The sequence below is a fragment of the Erpetoichthys calabaricus genome, chromosome 3, assembly GCF_900747795.2.
Source record: "Erpetoichthys calabaricus chromosome 3, fErpCal1.3, whole genome shotgun sequence".
In the NCBI taxonomy this organism is placed as follows: domain Eukaryota; kingdom Metazoa; phylum Chordata; class Cladistia; order Polypteriformes; family Polypteridae; genus Erpetoichthys; species Erpetoichthys calabaricus.
In genome coordinates, this window is record NC_041396.2 from 270,374,532 (window position 1) to 270,394,045 (window position 19,514).

The 19,514-nt window shown below is 38.0% G+C and overlaps 1 protein-coding gene across 2 annotated transcripts in view; it reads right to left on the reverse strand.

Annotated features, from left to right (window-relative positions):
• slc12a9 (solute carrier family 12 member 9) overlaps positions 1-17,364 on the reverse strand; it is a 95,865-nt gene extending 78,501 nt beyond the window's left edge. Inside the window, exons 1-2 of one of the 2 annotated variants that reach the window (XM_028798273.2) lie at positions 17,084-17,364; positions 12,971-13,063 (exon numbers count right to left, since the gene is read on the reverse strand). The gene's annotated coding sequence lies outside the window, so the exon portion shown is untranslated. The remainder of the gene's footprint in view (positions 1-12,970; positions 13,064-17,083) is intronic. The other variant, XM_028798274.2, reaches the window with a different exon arrangement.
• Positions 17,365-19,514: the final 2,150 nt, after the last annotated feature.

The window sequence follows — 19,514 nt, forward strand, 5'->3', positions numbered from 1 at the left end:
TCAAGGGAGAAGAACACAAGTATTCCTCAAAACTATGAGTAACTATGATGATGATTCAAAAATACTAACCCAATGTTCTGTCTTATCAGATTTACAAGTCTGTGGTCTCAATGACGATGAATATATTGATTTGCCAAAGGTCTTTACACAGGTCTCCATTCCAGTGAACAGAGAAAATATTCCACTACAAGAAGGTATCGATAAGTGGGTATATCTTAAAGAGGTACGTCTAACTCATATTGACTCTGAAGTTGATCTTTTAATAGGAATCAACTACCCAGAAATCTTCGGGCAGTCACGATTCATACCTAGCCAAGGAGGTGGACCTCATGCTGTGAAGACTGCACTCGGATGGGTGGTTGGTGGACCATACAAAGAGATAGACCTCACAAAACAAAGTGGTAAGATGCCCAAACATTCAATCTATCGTGTGTCAATAACAGAGATTGAGGATATGTTGCTGCAATAGTATAACACAGATTTTCCAGAGCGCAGCTGTGAAGAAAAGGAGATGTCACAGGAAGACATCAAGTTCATGCGCATAGCCTCAGAATCTGCGAGACTGGTAGGTGACCACTATTGTTTAAATTTGCCTTTGAAGGATGAAACACAGAAAATGCCAAACAATCGCTGTATTGCTGAACAGCGTGCTATTGGACTCAAAAGAAAACTGAGCAAAAATTCAGGTTTCCACGGAGACTATAAAGCCTTCATGAAAGACATTACAGACAAGCGTTATACTGTCAAGGTACCCAAAGAAAGCCTAAATTGCAATGAAGGCAGAGTGTGGTACATTCCACATCATGGTGTGTATTATCCAAAGAAAAATAAAATTCGAGTGGTTTTTGATTGCACTGCCACCTACCAGGGGATTTCACTTAATGAACAATTATTAAAAGGCCCTGACCTAACTAACACATTAATTGGCGTCCTTACAAGATTCAGAAAGGAGCCAGTAGCCTTAATGGCAGACATTAAGTCAATGTTCTACCAAGTTAAAGTACCAGATAAAGACACTGATCTTTTACGTTTCTTATGGTGGCCTGAAGGTAATCTAAGTAAAGACCTTGAAGAATTCAAAATGACAGTACATCTTTTTGGTGCAACTTCTTCACCCAGTTGTGCTTCTTATGCTTTACGTAGAACAGCCGAAGATGCCAGAGATACATTTCCTGAGGAAGCAGTTAACACCGTTCTCAATAACTTCTACGTGGATGACTGTTTAAGGTCAGTGACAACAGAAGAACAAGCTATAAAGCTGGCAAAGGACCTCCAAGCTTCATGCCTCAAAGGAGGATTTCATTTGACTAAGTGGGTGAGTAACAACAGAGAAGTTTTATTATCTATACCTGAAGAAGACAGAGCTCATGAACAAAAGGACTTAGACTTGAGCCACAGTCTCCTTCCCACAGAGCGTGCCCTGGGTGTCCAGTGGTGCACAGAAACGGACAGTTTCAAATTTCAGATTAAAGTTACAAAACAAGCCCGCTACAAGGCGTGGTATTCTGTCTGTTGTTAGCTCAGTTTATGATCCACTTGTTTTTTTAGCACCAGCCTTACTGCCAGCAAAGCTTATTCTAAGAGACTTATGCAAAGAGAAATTTGGGTGGGATGAAGAAGTAGAAGTCAAACACATTCAGAAATGGAAAAAATGGATGGACGATTTGCAGTTACTTACAGGCTATAAAGTGAACAGATGCTTCAAACTTACTGGGTTTGAAACCATAAAAACAGCACAAATGCACCATTTTGCAGATGCTAGTGAAGATGGATATGGCACTGTCACTTACCTTGTCTTAACCAACGAAGAGGGCAAAAAGCATTGTTCATTCCTGATGGGCAAGTCAAGAGTTGCACCATTGAAACAGGTCACGATTCCAAGATTGGAGCTGACAGCAGCCATTGTGGCAGTTAAAATAGACAAAATGCTTAAAGGTGAGCTTCAAATGCCCTTAGAAGAATCTACATTTTGGACTGACAGCACCACGGTGCTAAAATACATTTCAAATGAAAGCACTTGATTCAAGACCTTTGTTGCCAACAGAATCTCCGTGATCAGAGATCATTCACAGCCTTCACAGTGGAGGTATGTCTCATCTGCCCTTAACCCGGCTGATCAAGCATCCAGAGGGCTAAGCATAGAAAACTTTCTCAAAAGTACCACATGGTCACAAGGTCCAAGTTTCTTATTGAAGCACAAACAGAAGTGGCCAAAAAGACCAAATCAACCGAACGATTCACTCCTTGAAGATGATCCAGAAGTTAAAACTTGTGCAGTTAACGTGACAAGAATAGAGGAAGCAACCGAGCCCATCAACAAACTAATCACCTATTTTTCAGATTGGCATCGCTTGAAGAAAGCAGTGGCTTGGTTTCTCAAGTTTAAAGACTTAATGCTGAACTTAAGAAATAAAAGAAAAACATTCCAACTAGAAGTCAGTCAGACTTAAAGTAATCCAGAAGAACAAAAATCACTCATCGCAAAGCACATGAAAAGGTATAAACTGACTTTAAAAACAAGTCCAATTTCTCTAGATGACTTAGCTAAAGCCGAAACAGAGCTTATCCGCCTCAGTCAACAGCAAGAATTTCCAGAAGAATTAAAAGCTTTAAAGAAAAAGAATTATGTTAAAAAGAACAGTCAAACCTATAAACTTGACCCGATCATACAAGATAGAATATTAAGAGTTGGAGGAAGACTCTGCAAAGCTGCAATGCCTGAAGAAGCTAAACATCCTGCAATTCTTCATAAGCATTCACATGTTGCTTCTCTCATATTGCAGCACATTCATGAACAAATTGGACATTGTGGGTGCAACTACGTGCTCGCACAGTTACGCCAGAAATACTGGATACCTCAAGCAAGCTATCAGAAAAATAATTTCAAAGTGCACAACGTGCAGAAGATACAATGCAAAAGTAGGTGAGCAAAAAATGGCAGATTTGCCAGAAGATCGCCTACCACCCAATCAACCACCATTCACTAATGTTGGAGTCGATTATTTTCGCCCCTTTCTAGTCAAAAGAGGACGAAGTCTAGTCAAGAGATACGGAGTAATCTTCACTTGTTTAACAACCAGAGCTGTGCACATAGAAATTGCATAAAGCCTAGACACTGATTCTTGTATCCAAGCCATACTCCAATTTACGAGTAGAAGAGGACAAGTTAAAATCATGCGCTCAGACAATGGAACAAAATTCGTTGGAGCAGAAAGAGAGCTACGAGAAGCTATTAAAAACTTAGAACACGAAAAAATTGGCAACGCTATGATGGAGGAAGAAATCAAATGGATTTTCAATCCACCATCAGCCTCTCATCAAGGTGGAGTGTGGAAAAGACAAATCAGAAGCATAAGAAAAATCTTAAATTCAACACTAAACCAACAAACACTCGATGATGACAATCTTCATACAATGAATGTGTAGAGTGGAATCAATACTCAATAATAGACCCCTTACAAAGACTTCAGATGATCCCAATGATTTAGAACCACTCATACCCAATCATTTGCTCCTAATGAAGACAGAACCTAAAATGCCACCTGAACTCGTTTCAGACAATGAACCATACCCAAGAAAACACTGGAAACAAATTAAATACATGGCTGATCTGTTTTGGAAAAGATGGACTAAAGAGTATTTGCCAATACTTCTAGAACGCCAAAAATGGCTTGCACCAAGAAGAAGTTTTGAACCAGGGGATGTTGTTTTAATTGTAGATAAAGCTACACCTCGCAATTCCAGGGTAATGGGTCGAGTCATCAAGACAATGCCAGATGCCAAAGGTGCAGTCAGAAGAGTTTGTGTGCAAACCAAAACCAGCACACTGGACAGACCCGTGAACAAACTGTGCCTGCTTCAAGAAACAGCCAATGTTTGAAATATGAAATTTTTAAAATGTGTGTTTGCAGTGTTATTGCTAGTGATTTGAAAACAACAGTTAATATAAAGTTAACTGGCTCATATTGAAGTAAAGTATAGAAATTGTCTCCGCTCCTGCATAGCCAATTAAGGGCCGGAAATGTAAGAGCCAATCTTAGAAAGTAAAGTTTTGAGTTAAACTCATATTAATGTTTGCTTAATTTGAATAGAATATAATTTCTTCCATAGTCATAGACAATGGTATGGTCTTTTCCCCCTGTAAGTTAGTAAGAGATAGAACCTTCTTGCTATAACTGAGAAACAGTGTGATAGATTCTGTTGTGTTTAGAACAGGTCTCAGTAAACAGGGACTTGAAAGACCCATTTTCTAGTTAGAAATGGGATAAGCATACAGTTTTCTGACCGTTTTAAAATGGTTCAGAAATTATAAGTGATTAGTAACGATTTAAGATGTAACAAGATTAAGCTTAGAATTGAATTTTTCTTATTATAAATTTTTCCATTTTTTTTTGCTATTTTGATTGTCTTTTTTGTGTGAACTGTTTTACTTTGAAACTTAACTAAACACTTAAAAAACAAAGATATTTTGTCTATGGAATCATTTCTGCGCATCAGGCCTTTGTTGAATCCCATTTTTTGAGTTAGAGCTGCTGAACTTTGGAAACTTTGGGAAAACGCAGCTACATGTACTATTATTTTTAAAGAGGAGCTTGTTATTTTTCTTACATGACAGTAGAGAGTTGCCATCTACTATGGCATTGTCAGTCATTTCAAAAGTAAAAGAAATCAAATTTGTACAGCAAAACCCAACTACTCTCTTTGGGACAGATAGACTCCACCTGAGCAGCTTGATGGCAATTTGTAATTTTCCTGCAATTATTAAATAAAATAAATAAATTCCATTTCACATTAAAACTTCCCACACTCATCTATTTATTTATCAGTTATATATAGGGAATAACTCAAATATAATGAAATGACAATAAAATATTTCAGTTCGAAACTAGTCAACAAAACAACTACATAAAAAAGGTAGTGTTGATAGTCTGCCATCCACAACACCCTGGTAAGCACCCTCTGGTCTAACAGCAGGAAATTTATCACTTGCACCCTCCATCTCTTCCTCCTTTTCTTTGGAAGGGTTACACCTGCTGTAAACTCAATGTTGTGCAGCACGGCACATGCAGAATTGAAAGGTTAACATGAAAAATCAGATTCCACCCAGTTACTTATGAAGACAGCAGCAATGCATTTTCCACACTGGATATTTATTCCTATAACTTTCATCCCACCATGTTGCATGTCTGTTGATGTGCTGCATTGTTTTGTACTTCAAATGCAGTCTATGGGTTAGTTATGTCCTATGTGTTTTACAGATATGCACATAGGGCAGGCCCACTATCACCCAGTAACCATCCATCAGCAAACAAGCGGTTTCTTTCTTCTTTCACACTGTTAAATTGGCTTAGATGAGGTCATTGTAAGTACTCTCAGACCACTTTGCTATAATATTTATGAATAGTCCTTAGCGACTGCAGATCACCAGTGTGCTCAATGCAGAAACCCTTTATGGCACATGTGGCTATGCTTCCACAGGCTGGGAATTTGAATGGACAGCAGCAGTGATTGTGTGTAACTGTTGGGTTTTGCAGGTGGCGATCGGAGACTTACATACAGAATTCAATGGATATTCTACTAAGGATTTGTTTATTGTAGCCACACACACTCTCTCCTTCAACATGTAAGCCCCCACTTTTCTACTACTTCTCTCTATAACTAATTTCATTACATAAAAAACCACTGTCAAAGTAAACGCAGATGCAGCCTTAGAACACATATTCTTCATTTTTAAAGTACACAGAAATATCAATTTGAAAAGTTATTAATAGTATAAAAATATTTAATTTACTTAATATTAACATACATACACATTTAATGCATTTCATTTTGAAAATTAAAAGTATATCATAATTTATAAATATTAGCAATTTAAATTTTCAGAGAAATGTCATGACATGAGTTTAATGTGCACTGTCTATCGACTGGTATCTGCCACTACAGTTGGCATAAGATTCATCTCACCAGCATCTTTTTGGTTTTGAATAAATGCAGTGCAAGACCTTTTAATAGTTTACCCTCTAGCTTAAGCAGCCTCTGGCTATCCACGCAAAATAAACCAGAGATTTTACATACATTTAGTATATAATTGTGTCTATATATATATATATATACATATATATATATATATATATATATATATATATATATATATATATATATATATAAATATTTTATGACTGAGATGGTTTGAATTACACATTCATATAATGTTAATCAAATGAGCGAAGTTCAAACCTTATAAAGTTATTTTGGCACAGCACAAAAACACATCATTATGATTCTTTTTATAATTACTTGTTTAGTAGATCACCTTCACAAAGACAGTGGTTTCACGTAATATACATCAGAAGCAAAGACCTCGACATGAGGTCTTGGTGCCTGGGAATAAAGCAGTGAGTAAAATCCATAAACAATAAGAGAACAAAAAAGGGTAGAATTCTTTCACCCACAACACAGAAGTTCCCTACCTGGGAAAACAGGCTAATCTTCAAGTCATCCTGAATAAGTGAGGCATGACCACAGTCAGGACAGACAGTTGCATGTATTGTGAAGCGGTATACTATGGATATATCACACACTACCACACCGTAATTGTCAAACTTTTGCTACAAAAAGAACTTTCAAAAACAAGCATGTATAGAATACTGCAGCATCTAGCCTAAGAATTGTCCAGATTTTACCACGAAGCTATACATACCATTGTTCTAAGGTTGTGCAAGGAAGTTGGAAGTGTGAATTTTGTTATTAAAAAAAAAACCAAAAACTTGTGAGTTGTGAATGGAGTTAATTTGGCATTAATTTTAATTCAGCTTAGGCTTGACAACATCCTCATAACAGATCAATATAATATCAATATAAATAAACTTAATTAGTACCAGTGTCCACTCATCAGAAGTGACCCTGCCTTCTAGGTTATACATGACAAGGCTAACAGATTACATGCTGTTATGAGATATGCAAATATTTAATTTTGTACAATTAAAGGGTTCACTACAGGCACAAATAATAACATGACTAAAAGACATACTTACAGTCCATGTGCCCCTGACCAGGCTCAAGTTTACCTAAATGGCTGCAATACATGTTACTAAAGTGTTCTACTCCATGTTTTTTTGCAGCAACGCCCAAGTAATCTCAAGTATTCATGCAGAAAGATAAAAAAAAAAAAAAGTTTAACATAGAACAAAAGTCTATGGTGACCAATGCCAAAACAACAACAAACAGTATCGAAACATACATGAAAATAATCTCATGTTACTTGTGTTGCATAATCCACATGTGCCAGTCAACTAGTCTAAAACAGAACGCACTCAGACGTGCTTGAACATTTGAACTGAAGTCCCACCTCCTTCACTATTCAAATGTCCACTCAAATAACGGCTCATTTATTGACTAACATTGCTTCATGCATTTCACATGATATTTAAAGCACAAAGTCACTTAGAGACAACTACAACTAAAGAGTAAACGTTAAAGAAAACATTATCAAGAATATTCCTGGTGTTTGTGCATATCTGAGATGCTTTAAAAAGCAGAAGGTCAGTTCATCCATGCATGCCACTAAATGATCCCAAGGTATTCCAGTTGTGGACGTGAATATAAATGTAACAACAGGAGATGCGTCTCTACAAACTAAATGGGGCATAAGTAACATATAAAAAAATATAATTTCTGGGTGGAGTATTCCTTTAAATAGTCAGAAGGAGTAACAAAGCATTACCAGTTGATTAGACATGCAAATAAGAATTTCACAGTACTCTTTCCATGTGACAATACTGTAATACTAATATTGTGGTGTAGATTTCTTTTTAAATATCTGGTATTAATTTTACAGTGAAGTGAATCTGTGTGATGATCAACAGTCCATAAAGAGGTGTCCTAAAAATTTACCACTAATCGTCCCTGTTGGCATATGATGAACAGTACTTAAGTGCCATGTACAAGTGGGAAAATATTTAACTTATTTTTTAAATATGCAAAGTGGAAAACAAACAGTCAAAATGTTGATTCACTAGAACATCAACAAAATAAAAAATCCCTGATATGCTGCAGACATTTGCTTTTTTTGTTTAAAGTGTAATTTAAAACTACAATTTTAAGTCTGACACTTAAAGAATTTAAAAATAAGAAACAGCTTCAAAAACCTTAAAGATAAGAAAAGAAGAGAAAAGCATTAGTTATGATTTTTTGAGGCAGTGATCAACATAAATATCCATGTCACGTTAACAGTCATAAGCCTGTTTTCTAAACTCCATGCAATTAACTTTAATGCTCATGGTGACCTTATCAAGTAGCACATTGACAAACTTCCAGATATTAGCAAGCTTTCAATTGTGGTCCTAATATGTATGAAAATATTCTACCTCATTTGGCTTTTCACATTTGATTGTGCTATAATGTGAAATCTTAACATATGTGAGTTGCATATTCTTGCTTATTTGAGTTGCATAATCTTAACATATTTGAGATGTCACCAATGAGTAACATAAAAAAATAGTCAAACTAAAAATTCTAAACTAAATATTTACTCACTTTTTTTTGTCTAAATAGGTTATGGCACAAATAAATTGAATGATTAGGTAAATGATGTTTCCCTAGCATAGTTGCACCCTTCTGTAATCCCATGAAACTAATTCCCATAGCAACAGAATTACAAAAATGCATTATAGACAATGCACTTCAAAAAAACCTTACAGGATTTTCTCTAGTGATGGATATCTTATCTCTACATTTTATTTAGTTCATTGTTCTCTTCTTTCAGGGTTAATTAATCTCAGATGTATTTATTTTGCTAACATTTGAACAAAAAGGTTGTTAAGATGAATGAAAAAAATCACTTTGCTGTCCCAGTATAAGCTAGAGTATTTTTCAGTTTCTTTGTTACACCTTACCTGATGAAGGAGCCTTAGCTGCCTCGAAAGCTTGCATTTGTAATCTATTTAGTTAGCCAATAAAAGGTGTCATTTCACCCTACTTTCTCCTGTAAAAATGCATTATAGTATGTTGGGATTGTTTTGTTTGTACAACATCCCAAATCATTTTTATCAATAAAAATTTAATCACAAAAAATATGCATCCAATAGAACATTTAATAATAATAATTTTTTGCATTTATATAGCGTTTTTCTCACTACTCAAAGCACTCAGCAATTGCAGGTTAAGGGCCTTGCTCAAGGGCCCAACAGAGCAGAGCAGAGTCCCTATTGGCATTTACGGCAAACCTTCCGATTGCCAGTGCAGATCCCTAGCCTCAGAGCCACCACTCCGCCATTTGAAGAATTTTAAAGAGAACATGCCACTCAGCCCTGCAAAGTTTGTCAATCCTATTCAACTAAATTTTCTAAAATAACTTCAAGTCAAGATTTGAATGTTCTCAAAATCCTACTGTCTACCACACTACTTTGTAATTTATTCCATGGATCTCTATGTGAAGAAAAATGCTTAGGAAGAAAATTCCAAATTCCCAGCTGTGTCCCCAGTGTTCTTATTGAAAAACTTGTTTTTAAGTAGTGTTTCTATGTTCCAGGACACAGATTCCATTTATAATTTTAAAAACCTTAGTCGATTTGGTTTCTTCAATCCTTTCACATAGGTCATACTTAACAGTCCTCCATGTGAGGTCTCACAACTTTCGGGCTATATAATCTAACATCCTAAGAGGCCTACTTAATCTCCTCTGTACACTGAGTGTGAACAATGAATGAGTTCGCAGTAACTTTTAGGCACCACCAATAAGGTGTACTTTGAAGATTCAAACATCCCATTGTTCGGATTCAGGAGGAACAGTGTGGTTTTCGTCCTGGTCACGGAACAGTGGACCAGCTCTATACCCTTAGCAGGGTCCTGGAGGGTGCATGGGAGTTTGCCCAACTAGTCTACATGTGTTATGTGGACTTAGAAAAGGCATTCGACCGTGTCCCTCGGGGAATCCTGTGGGGGGTACTCCAAAAGTATGGGGTACCGGACCCCCTGATAAGGACTGTTCGGTCCCTGTACGATCAGTGCCAGAGCTTGGTCCGCATTGCCGGCAGTAAGTCAAACCTGTTTCCAGTGAGAGTTGGACTCCGCCAGGGCTGCCCTTTGTCACCGATTCTGTTCATAACTTTTATGGACAGAATTTCTAGGCGCAGCCAGGGCGTTGAGGGGGTCCGGTTTGGTGGGCTCAGGATTGGGTCACTGCTTTTTGCAGATGATGTTGTCCTGTTTGCTTCATCAGGCCATGATCTTCAGCTCTCTCTGGATCGGTTCGCAGCCGAGTGTGAAGCGGCTGGGATGGGAATCAGCACCTCCAAATCCGAGACATGGTCCTCAGCCGGAAAAGGGTGGAGTGCCCTCTCAGGGTTGGTAGCGAGATCCTGCCCCAAGTGGAGGAGTTCAAGTATCTCGGGGTCTTGTTCACGAGTGAGGGAAGAATGGAGCGTGAGATCGACAGGCGGATCAATGAGGCATCTGCAGTAATGCGGGCTCTGCATCGGCCTGTTGTGGTGAAAAAGTAGCTGAGCCACAAGGCGAAGCTCTCAATTTACCAGTCGATCTATGTTCCTACCCTCACCTATGGTCATGAGCTATGGGTAGTGACCGAAAGAACGAGATCGCGAATGCAAGCGGCTGAAATGAGTTTCTTCCGCAGGGTGTCTGGGCTTTCCCTTAAAGATAGGGTGAGAAGTTCAGTCATCCGGGAGGGGCTCAGAGTAGAGCCGCTGCTCCTCCGCATCGAGAGGAGTCAGATGAGGTGGCTCGGGCATCTGATCAGGATGCCTCCTGGATGCCTCCCTGGTGAGGTGTTCCGGGCACGTCTAACCAGAAGGAGGCCCCGGGGAAGACCCAGGACACGCTGGAGGGACTATGTCTCTCGGCTGGCCTGGGAACGCCTTGGGATTCTCCCGGAAGAGCTAGAGGAAGTGGCCGGGGATAGGGAAGTCTGGGCATCTCTGCTCAAGCTGCTGCCCCCACGACCCGACCTCGGATAAGCGGAAGAGGATGGATGGATGTATGGAACATCCCATTGTGTATCTAGTTACTGACATTAAATTTCTTCTTTTTTTTTTGTTTTAACATTTTATTAATTTTATTAAAATCAAATAACATTCCATACAATCAATTCAAGTTTAACAAAACTAAATTTGAAGCAAATCAACCACCACCCATTAGAAAGAGGGTTAGGCCAGCAGAGTAAAACTTTAATAATACTAAAAATATGTAAATAAATAAATGTCCAGGATTTTATAGCTTGTATATTCGCCACCCAGTAATATTTCTTAAAAAAATTATTTATTGATACATATTGGAATGTTTTGAAATAGAAAAAACATTAAATTTCACCTGCAACAAACCTGCTGAAGCCTGTATTCTGTTCACGTCGGTTTCTAATGTTTCATCTGATTCTAGATTATCTGCCATTCATACTTTTAGTTTTATCTGCAAACATAATGAGCATACTATTTACAGTATATTCTTATCAAGATCACTTACATGACCTTGATAAGCTCTAACACTGATCATCAAGAGATTATACTTTTAATATCACCTAGTTCTGAAAAAAAGTTCCTTGCACGGTAACTCTTTGGTTCCAGGTTGTAAGCCAGTTTTCCACTCATCTACAAACTGTGCTTTGATCTTCTACATCTGTTAACTTGATCAGCAGCCTCTCATGTGAGACCTCATCAAACAGTTCTGAAAATAAAGATAAATAATTTCATATGCACCACTCTTGTCACTTCCTAATAATGCCAGTTCTTGGCATGTCATGTTAAGTCTTTTGCTTATCAATTTCTTCCATATTTGTAATGCATGCTGAACATACTGGTCTATAGTTACTTAGATCGGCTCAATTGCCATTTTAACACGCTGGGGCAAAATTTGTAATCTGCATGAACTTCCCCAATTTGCAGTCATTTTTGAAAAGAAATAAAAATAGGCCAAAGGTTTATGTATGCACTTACTAATCCTCTTATTTTACGCCTGTATCCAATTATGGTCCACTTATCTCAAACTTAATGGCTGGAATTTCTTCCTGTGCCAACTAAGGGGAGCAATGTATCCCTCTAAAGGATACATAAGAAAATTTATCAGTTCCTTACTACAACACAGGCTAGCTATTTCATTTTAGAAGAAACACTGTTAAAAGTCTAACAAAGGTTGCATTGTATCGACCTCACTTTTAAAATCTGAGCTGTGAACCGCTTAATCCCTTTTTTAAAATTAAGCCTCAGTTATTTTGCACCTCCTGCCCTCCTCCAAATGACAATACTTCCATCTGCTTTTTATCCAGTTGCTATTCTTGTCATAATACTCCCATATATCTTTTTACAGTGAAAAACATTACTTTTCTTCTGTTTACTTCCTCAGATGATTGTTTACCCAAAACTGCTGAACCACTGCTTTTCCCTCCTTCTTTTAAGACCAATGTCTCTGCCTACAGTGCACTTAAAGAATCGTCCTCATCCTTTTGAATGCATGCATTTGCCCTTATTCATCTGTCAGTGTGAACACCTTGTGGATTGAACTTGATGTGACTTATTTATCTAGTAATCGATTTTGCACTTAAATTCTTGTCTCTACGGAAACCTACTTGCCTACTTCTTTACTATTAGAGGCTACAGCGCTGGTTATTTATTTGCTGTCCTGCTGGATTCTACCACTACAATGCTCACCATTCTGCACCTTTCTCTACTGCTGTTGCTCACTGGTCCACATTGTATGCACTGAAAAGTTAAAAACAATTCCCTTTTTAGCCATTGAAGAAAAAAAAAACTATTACACTGGTGTCATTAAAAGGCAAAGCTAAAAGGATTTTCATAAAGAACACCAAAACAAAGGAATACCTTATTGCTCATGAGGATCTCTAAAAGCAACACATGCAACATGTTAATCCTTCTCCTCTTTATTGATCCAATTTTGTAAACTTTTTGTAAAATGCAGTGAAAATTAAAAGTTAACTAGGAGAGGCTGAAAGGCAGTGGCTTACCATTAGCACGGTCACCAAAATTAGCTCTGTCAGTCACAGCAAGCCTATCAAAAACACAAAGATCCTGCTGCAGCATGCTCTCTGAAGGCAGCTCTGTCAATTAAAAATGCAATGATCTTATTTTTGCTTCTTTCCATTATTTTTGACAGTATCATCTCTAGCCACTAGCTAATATTCAAGTATAAACATTCTATTTATTTATTTTTTTAAATAAGGCAGGATCTTACAGCACCAAAAAAATAAACAGTAATATATACATATGCTGTATGTGGGGAAAAAAAGGAGCGCTGTTTGCGCTGTTACAGGGCTTTGGCGAAATATTCTAGAAAGGTATTAGTCAAAGTCAGGACCTCAGTTCAATGTGAGCACATGCAAAGAGTTGAAAGTTACTGTTCACAACCACCTGTATCGATCTATTCACCTTTTTGTACAATGTAGCGGAGGAGGGGGAACCTGTAATGTCTAGACAGGCAAACCAACTAAACATTTATTCTGAAAAGATTAAAAAGTTGTAATTTCTGGTTAAACTTCCTCTGCTATATACTGGCTTAGTAATGAGTGAAAATATGTAAATACTTATGGTAGTAACAGTTTTATCTTTGTTCCCGACTATTTAGAAGCATCTGTTGTTTTCATTTTCATTCTGATCAAAGGTAAATACACTTCCATCCATCCATTGTCCAACCCGCTGAATCCGAACACAGGGTCACGGGGGTCTGCTGGAGCCAATCCCAGCCAACACAGGGCACAAGGCAGGGAACCAATCCTGGGCAGGGTGCCAACCCACCGCAGGTAAATACACTTGAATGTAAAAAATGCAAAGGCACAAGAGGCTGAATGCTTTTGTTTTTATTGGAACATCTAGGACAGGAATTTGTTTGTTTTGTGACTCTTACTACACTGTAAACTACTGTACATTCACAATTACCAATTAGTGGGAAACAAGGAGACTGAAATTATGCCAAACTCACTCTACAAGAGCATACTTGTAGAACAAAGGTTTAACACAAATAAAACTGCACAAATTCAATCACTGCTTTTGTTTTTTGGATCATAAAGTTAAAATGAATGAAGGCATAACAAGAAAATACACTGCAGACATTTCCATAAACATTTAAATGATGAGCATAATAATAGTGCAGCATGAATGATCAGACTGACATGGATTTGACATCCTATAAAGTCCCAATTCCAACCTTGTCACAGTGCTACTCAGACATGCTCCAGCTCACCATAATCTCGAACTAAAACAGCGGCTGCATAAAATGGATGGATGAATGTCTATAAGAGCAATGACTGCCATAAAGGAATGGTTTTAAAAACAGGAGTTCTATTTATAAGATGTAAAATATACCACTAGGTGGTCAGTTTTTTGTATTTTTTTTATTGAAACAAACCAAAGTAGCACATAAGCTGAAGAAATTATTCAATTTTAAAAGCTTTAACTTTAAAATTATACTTTACATATTTTTATATAAAATGCTTTCAAATTAGATTCAATAGTGCCAGAAAACTGCAACAAGAAATCTGAATATCTCAATTCAATTTTGAATATCCAAACTGCAATACAAAATACACTGTATCTATACAGATATGATTGGGACAACACTTACAACACTACTCCAGCAGTTAATTTCTGGAAGAAAGTTGTAAAGATATGAAAAAAAGAAAGAAATCTGGTTTCTAGCTATTACGTCTATGAGAAATGAGCTATTGTATGCTTTTGGCTCCTCTAAATGAGGATAAACTGTATTTTCCTTACCACAGTTATGCTTGAGTAACTCATTTAAATGTTCATGTGGGTCACATCACAGCATTCACTTTTTTTCTTTTTCTTGTATAATAAAAAGTACCACTTCTAGAAATAACCAATAAGACAATGCAAGGATTTAATGTTGCATCTGACTGGACTTTCTTAAAACCATTACAGTGTCTTTTATTTATAAATAACATTTTCAAACCTGCTTAATACAATTTAGGGACACTGAGGCCAGTGCCTAACCCAGCAGTACTTGATGCAAAACAAGAAACTGCCCTGGACAGGATGCCAGACTATCACAAGACCCACTGTCTCACTTCACGCACAATATAGGGATCAGTTTAACATCTCCAGCTAACCTATCATGCACATATCCATGGATGCGAGAGGAAAACTGGAATACTTGGGAGAAAGAGAGCAGATGTGCAAACTACACACAGACAACACCCAGGAATAGGATTTAAACCCTGCATGCTGGATTCATAACACTGAATTGCTACCTGCTGTCCTGACCTCTTGCGAAAAAAATAAATGAGCTTTTTGATACTCAAATGTGTTTATGATACTTCCAGTTGGTGAAGTACTATGCAATAAAGCCATGTCTCTATGTTTTTTTATTTATTTATTTTTTGCAAAAAGAGAGTCAAGACTAGTTTAATCACTTTATATTCATGGTTATCTTAACTACAATACATTTATCTCGAATTTCCTAATGTGAATAACTCATATTAACCATGTTACTCATCAGCTAGCATTCAGTAGGAATCACATGATGGAGATAATTAAAAGCTCACATTATGCAATTAACGGTGATACTGCCAAGATGCAAAGGCATGTATAGCACTGGAAAAACTACATCAGCTTGGTTTGCTGCCAAAGTATGAAAAATATGCCACACCCAAGGAAACATAATAAAAAGAAGAAAAAAAGTTTATTTTGTGCTTTTACATTGCTAAAAAAGAAGCAAAGGACCAGCTGAAGAACAGTTTTAGAAATAATTTGTAATACTCTTTGAGATGCTTAACCCAAGGGAAAAAACTATCCATTTACCTATCAATCCTCAAAACAATCTAATCTATTGTGAACTGTGGGAGCCACCATCTTTCAAACCCAGGGCTCTGTATCTATGAGACACTCAAACTCCAAAACACAGCAGACGGTCTGATGATGTTATGCAGAAACCTCTCTATTAGAAATACAAAAGCAACTTTAAAAGGCCAATATGATGATGTACAATACATGCAAAGTAAAAGGCACAATAGATGACGCCTAAATTGTAAAATGCACCTGTAACACCACATCTGGAATACTGAGTGCAGTTTTGGCCAAAGTGCATGTAAAGTCAAAAGATATATTCCAAGGTTGAATGTTACAAGTTATGAGAAATGATAAGAGGAGTTGTATCTTTTCACCTTAAGAAAGTGTAGATTTAAGGGCAGACATTTGTTTCAATTTAAAATGAGAGTAGGTAAGGTAGAAACCACCTGTTATTTAAAATGGGTCTATCACGAACAACATGAGACACACCTAGACATGGAGTAGATTACTTTGTGCATTTGAAAGGAAGGAAATTTTTGATGGCCTTTAGATATCAACTTACTGGATCAGCGTATCGTATTTGTATATCTGGGGCTCAATCCCCCGTCTCTTAACTTTTGGTAAATAAGCACTTTTTCACTTGAAATGGTCAAACCAGAAAGAACCACTTCCATGCACTTTCTGAAACAAGTTGTTTTAATGCGCTGTCACTGAAACCGAAACGAGTACCTGGAGAAAAAAAAAAACACTTTAGGCAGTTTTACAAAATGATAACCAAGTACATTCACACTCAAAAACCAACCTAAATCGAAAGTAAAATTCCAGACACACTGGACCCTCGAGGCGCGCCTTGGTTCATGTGCTTAATTGCACAGCCGTTACTTTAGAACAGGAGTACTGTACTACTAAAGATGTATCATGTGTAATATAATGCATCGACTTATGGCTCGTTTTATTGTGACCGTTGATTTTTCTTACGTATTTGGCAACATTTTATCGAAAGAGGACGTTAAAATTTGTCAGCAGAACAACAAACTTGAGTAACTGCATTTTTAAAAATTACAATATTTGCACGTATGATAACAAATCGTGATTTACAGAAAAGCAGTGACAATATCTGGAAAGTGCAAAAATCGCATATTACAGAATAAATCCTGTTATTCAAACGGGCGCTTACTGAACCCTTCATTATAGAAATACCCAGATACAAAGCTTATCTTCATTCTACTAACAAGTAGTAGTATCTCTTGTAATAACTTCCATGGGTCTAAGGCACACATCAAAACAGAGGAAGTTAGCACATCCTTGTGACCCACCTTTGTGTCTCCCTCAGATGCCACCCGGCATCAGCAGTGTGGTCCAGCCAGCGCACTAAAAACCAAGCAATCCGCTGCTTTACAAGACTTCGTGTAGCACGACGCTTGCGCTTAAGTGGAGAGTCGTTGTAAACAGAAAAAATGTCAATAATTATTTAAACCTAAACACTGTGCTAACAGTTTCCTCTTCGCTGACTGCATCTCGCACCAGTATTGGTCATGGGACACTTACATGTGACTTGCGCGATGCAGTGGCGCGTACACAAATACGCAAATTGATTCAATCAGTGGGTCTGGCCGCACACTTCCGGCACGTAGAAAGACACCCGTCGAGCCAATCGTAGCGCACATACACCAGAAGTCCCTCCTTAACCCGTCAGATTATGCCACACCCCAATTCAAACTGTATCCCCAAATGTGTGATTTGCAGTTATTCCTGATAAGGGCATTATACCAAAAACGAAGTTTAACAAAGGGCGTTTAGATGTCTGAAAGTAAGCGCAGAAAGAGGTTTTAAAGAGATAAATATAAGAAATAAATAAAGATATAAATGTAAGTAAAACATTAACACTTTTTTATAAAAGAAAACTGATAAACTGTATTTTGTGCTATATATATGTTAGGGCTGGGAATCGATTAAACATGATCTAATTAATCGCATAAATGTATGTAATTAATCGTGATTAACCACATCGAATATTAAAACACGCATTTATAAAATTAATGCATACAATAATGAAGTAAATACACACTGAATCACAAATTTAATGTTGAATCAACCCACAAGAATTAAAAAATAATGGCATAGTTTAAACTTAAACAATGACCCTGAATAACAATAACAATAAACCTGAACTTTTAACGAAATACTACTCGAGCAAGTACAATGTGAATGTGAATGCCTTCCTAAAAGGCAAGTTGATAAGATGGCAACAAGAAAATTAGACCAATGTATTCAAATTGGCGTAGCATGTGAGACAAAGACGTGTCAAAGTAAAAATTAAACGATCGAAACGGCTGTTGACTTTGAATGCACTGAAGAAGACTGATTTAATTGAAACAATACGCATGTTCTAAATGGGCATACATTAAAACTTGTATTAAAAATCCATAAATACTATCCTCCAATATTCATCACCGTCAATGACTTGATAAGTGTTTTTCGACTGGTAACACCGTGGATATAGCAGTGTAGTGCCCCGGGTACAGACCTGAGAAAGACAAGCTCCTCAGGTGGTCGAGATCTGTCTGAGGAGGATGGGACTACCTGGAGAAGCTGACATAAGAGCCGACACCCCTGTGGTCACCGTTTTACAGACACAGCACTTCGAGTGCACTTTAGCAGCCAGGAGACATGTCAGGTGTCCATCTGCCTGGGTGCATGCTCACCTGTGACTCTTGCAGAGCCGAGGGACAGTGGGCATACGAGTTACTTCTGACCCTGGGTCAGTGGAGTGAGGCAGAGAGGAGTCCACTTGTATGAGCAGCTGGAAAATGTGCTCAAAGTACTCAGTGCTGTGTCTGAGAACAGTAATCTCTGAGCTGCTTGTTTCACTGGCCCTCACCGTCCGGCCCTTTCAGTCAGTTTAGCATGTGTATAGATTTAATGCTTTTGTGGTTGGTATAATTGTGGTGTACCTTGTAATTTTTTAGGTTACAAAAACTGTGCCACCACAGAAAAAAACGGTTGGAAAACACTACCTATACCTTTGCTCCTGGCACGCTAAAAAAGTTCTCTGTAGCAGCTATCTTGCTTAAAAACTGATACCATTCATTGCTTGGGTGGTTATGTTACATTCGTTGCACAAATTTGCAAAGATACTGCAAACTTGAATCATGGGTAAGGGATAAACTGTTTAGTTGAATTTTGTCATTATAATAGACCACTCAGCACTGTAAGCTACCTGGCAGACCAGCAAGTTAAATACAAAGGTACTACAGACTTATTTTGGTATTACTGCCACTCAAAGATAACTTATATGCGCTTATGTCGTAAGACATTGATTCAATCTTACAGAAACATGACATGAAATATAAAAGAGAGAGTGTAATTTACTTTCACAAGTTTTCACTAGGGCGGCACGGTGGCGCAGTGGGTAGCGCTGCTGCCTCGCAGTTGGGAGACCTGGGGACCCGGGTTCGCTTCCCGGGCCCTCCCTGCGTGGAGTTTGCATGTTCTCCCCGTCTCTGCGTGGGTTTCCTCCGGGCACTCCAGTTTCCTCCCACAACCCGAAGACATGCTGGTTAGGTGGATTGGCGGTTCTAAATTGGCCCTAGTGTGTGCTTGGTGTGTGGGTGTGTTTGTGTGTGTCCTGCGGTGGGTTGGCACCCTGCCCAGGATTGGTTCCTGCCTTGTGCCCTGTGTTGGCTGGGATTGGCTCCAGCAGACCCCCCGTGACCCTGTGTTTGGATTCAGCGGGTTGGAAAATGG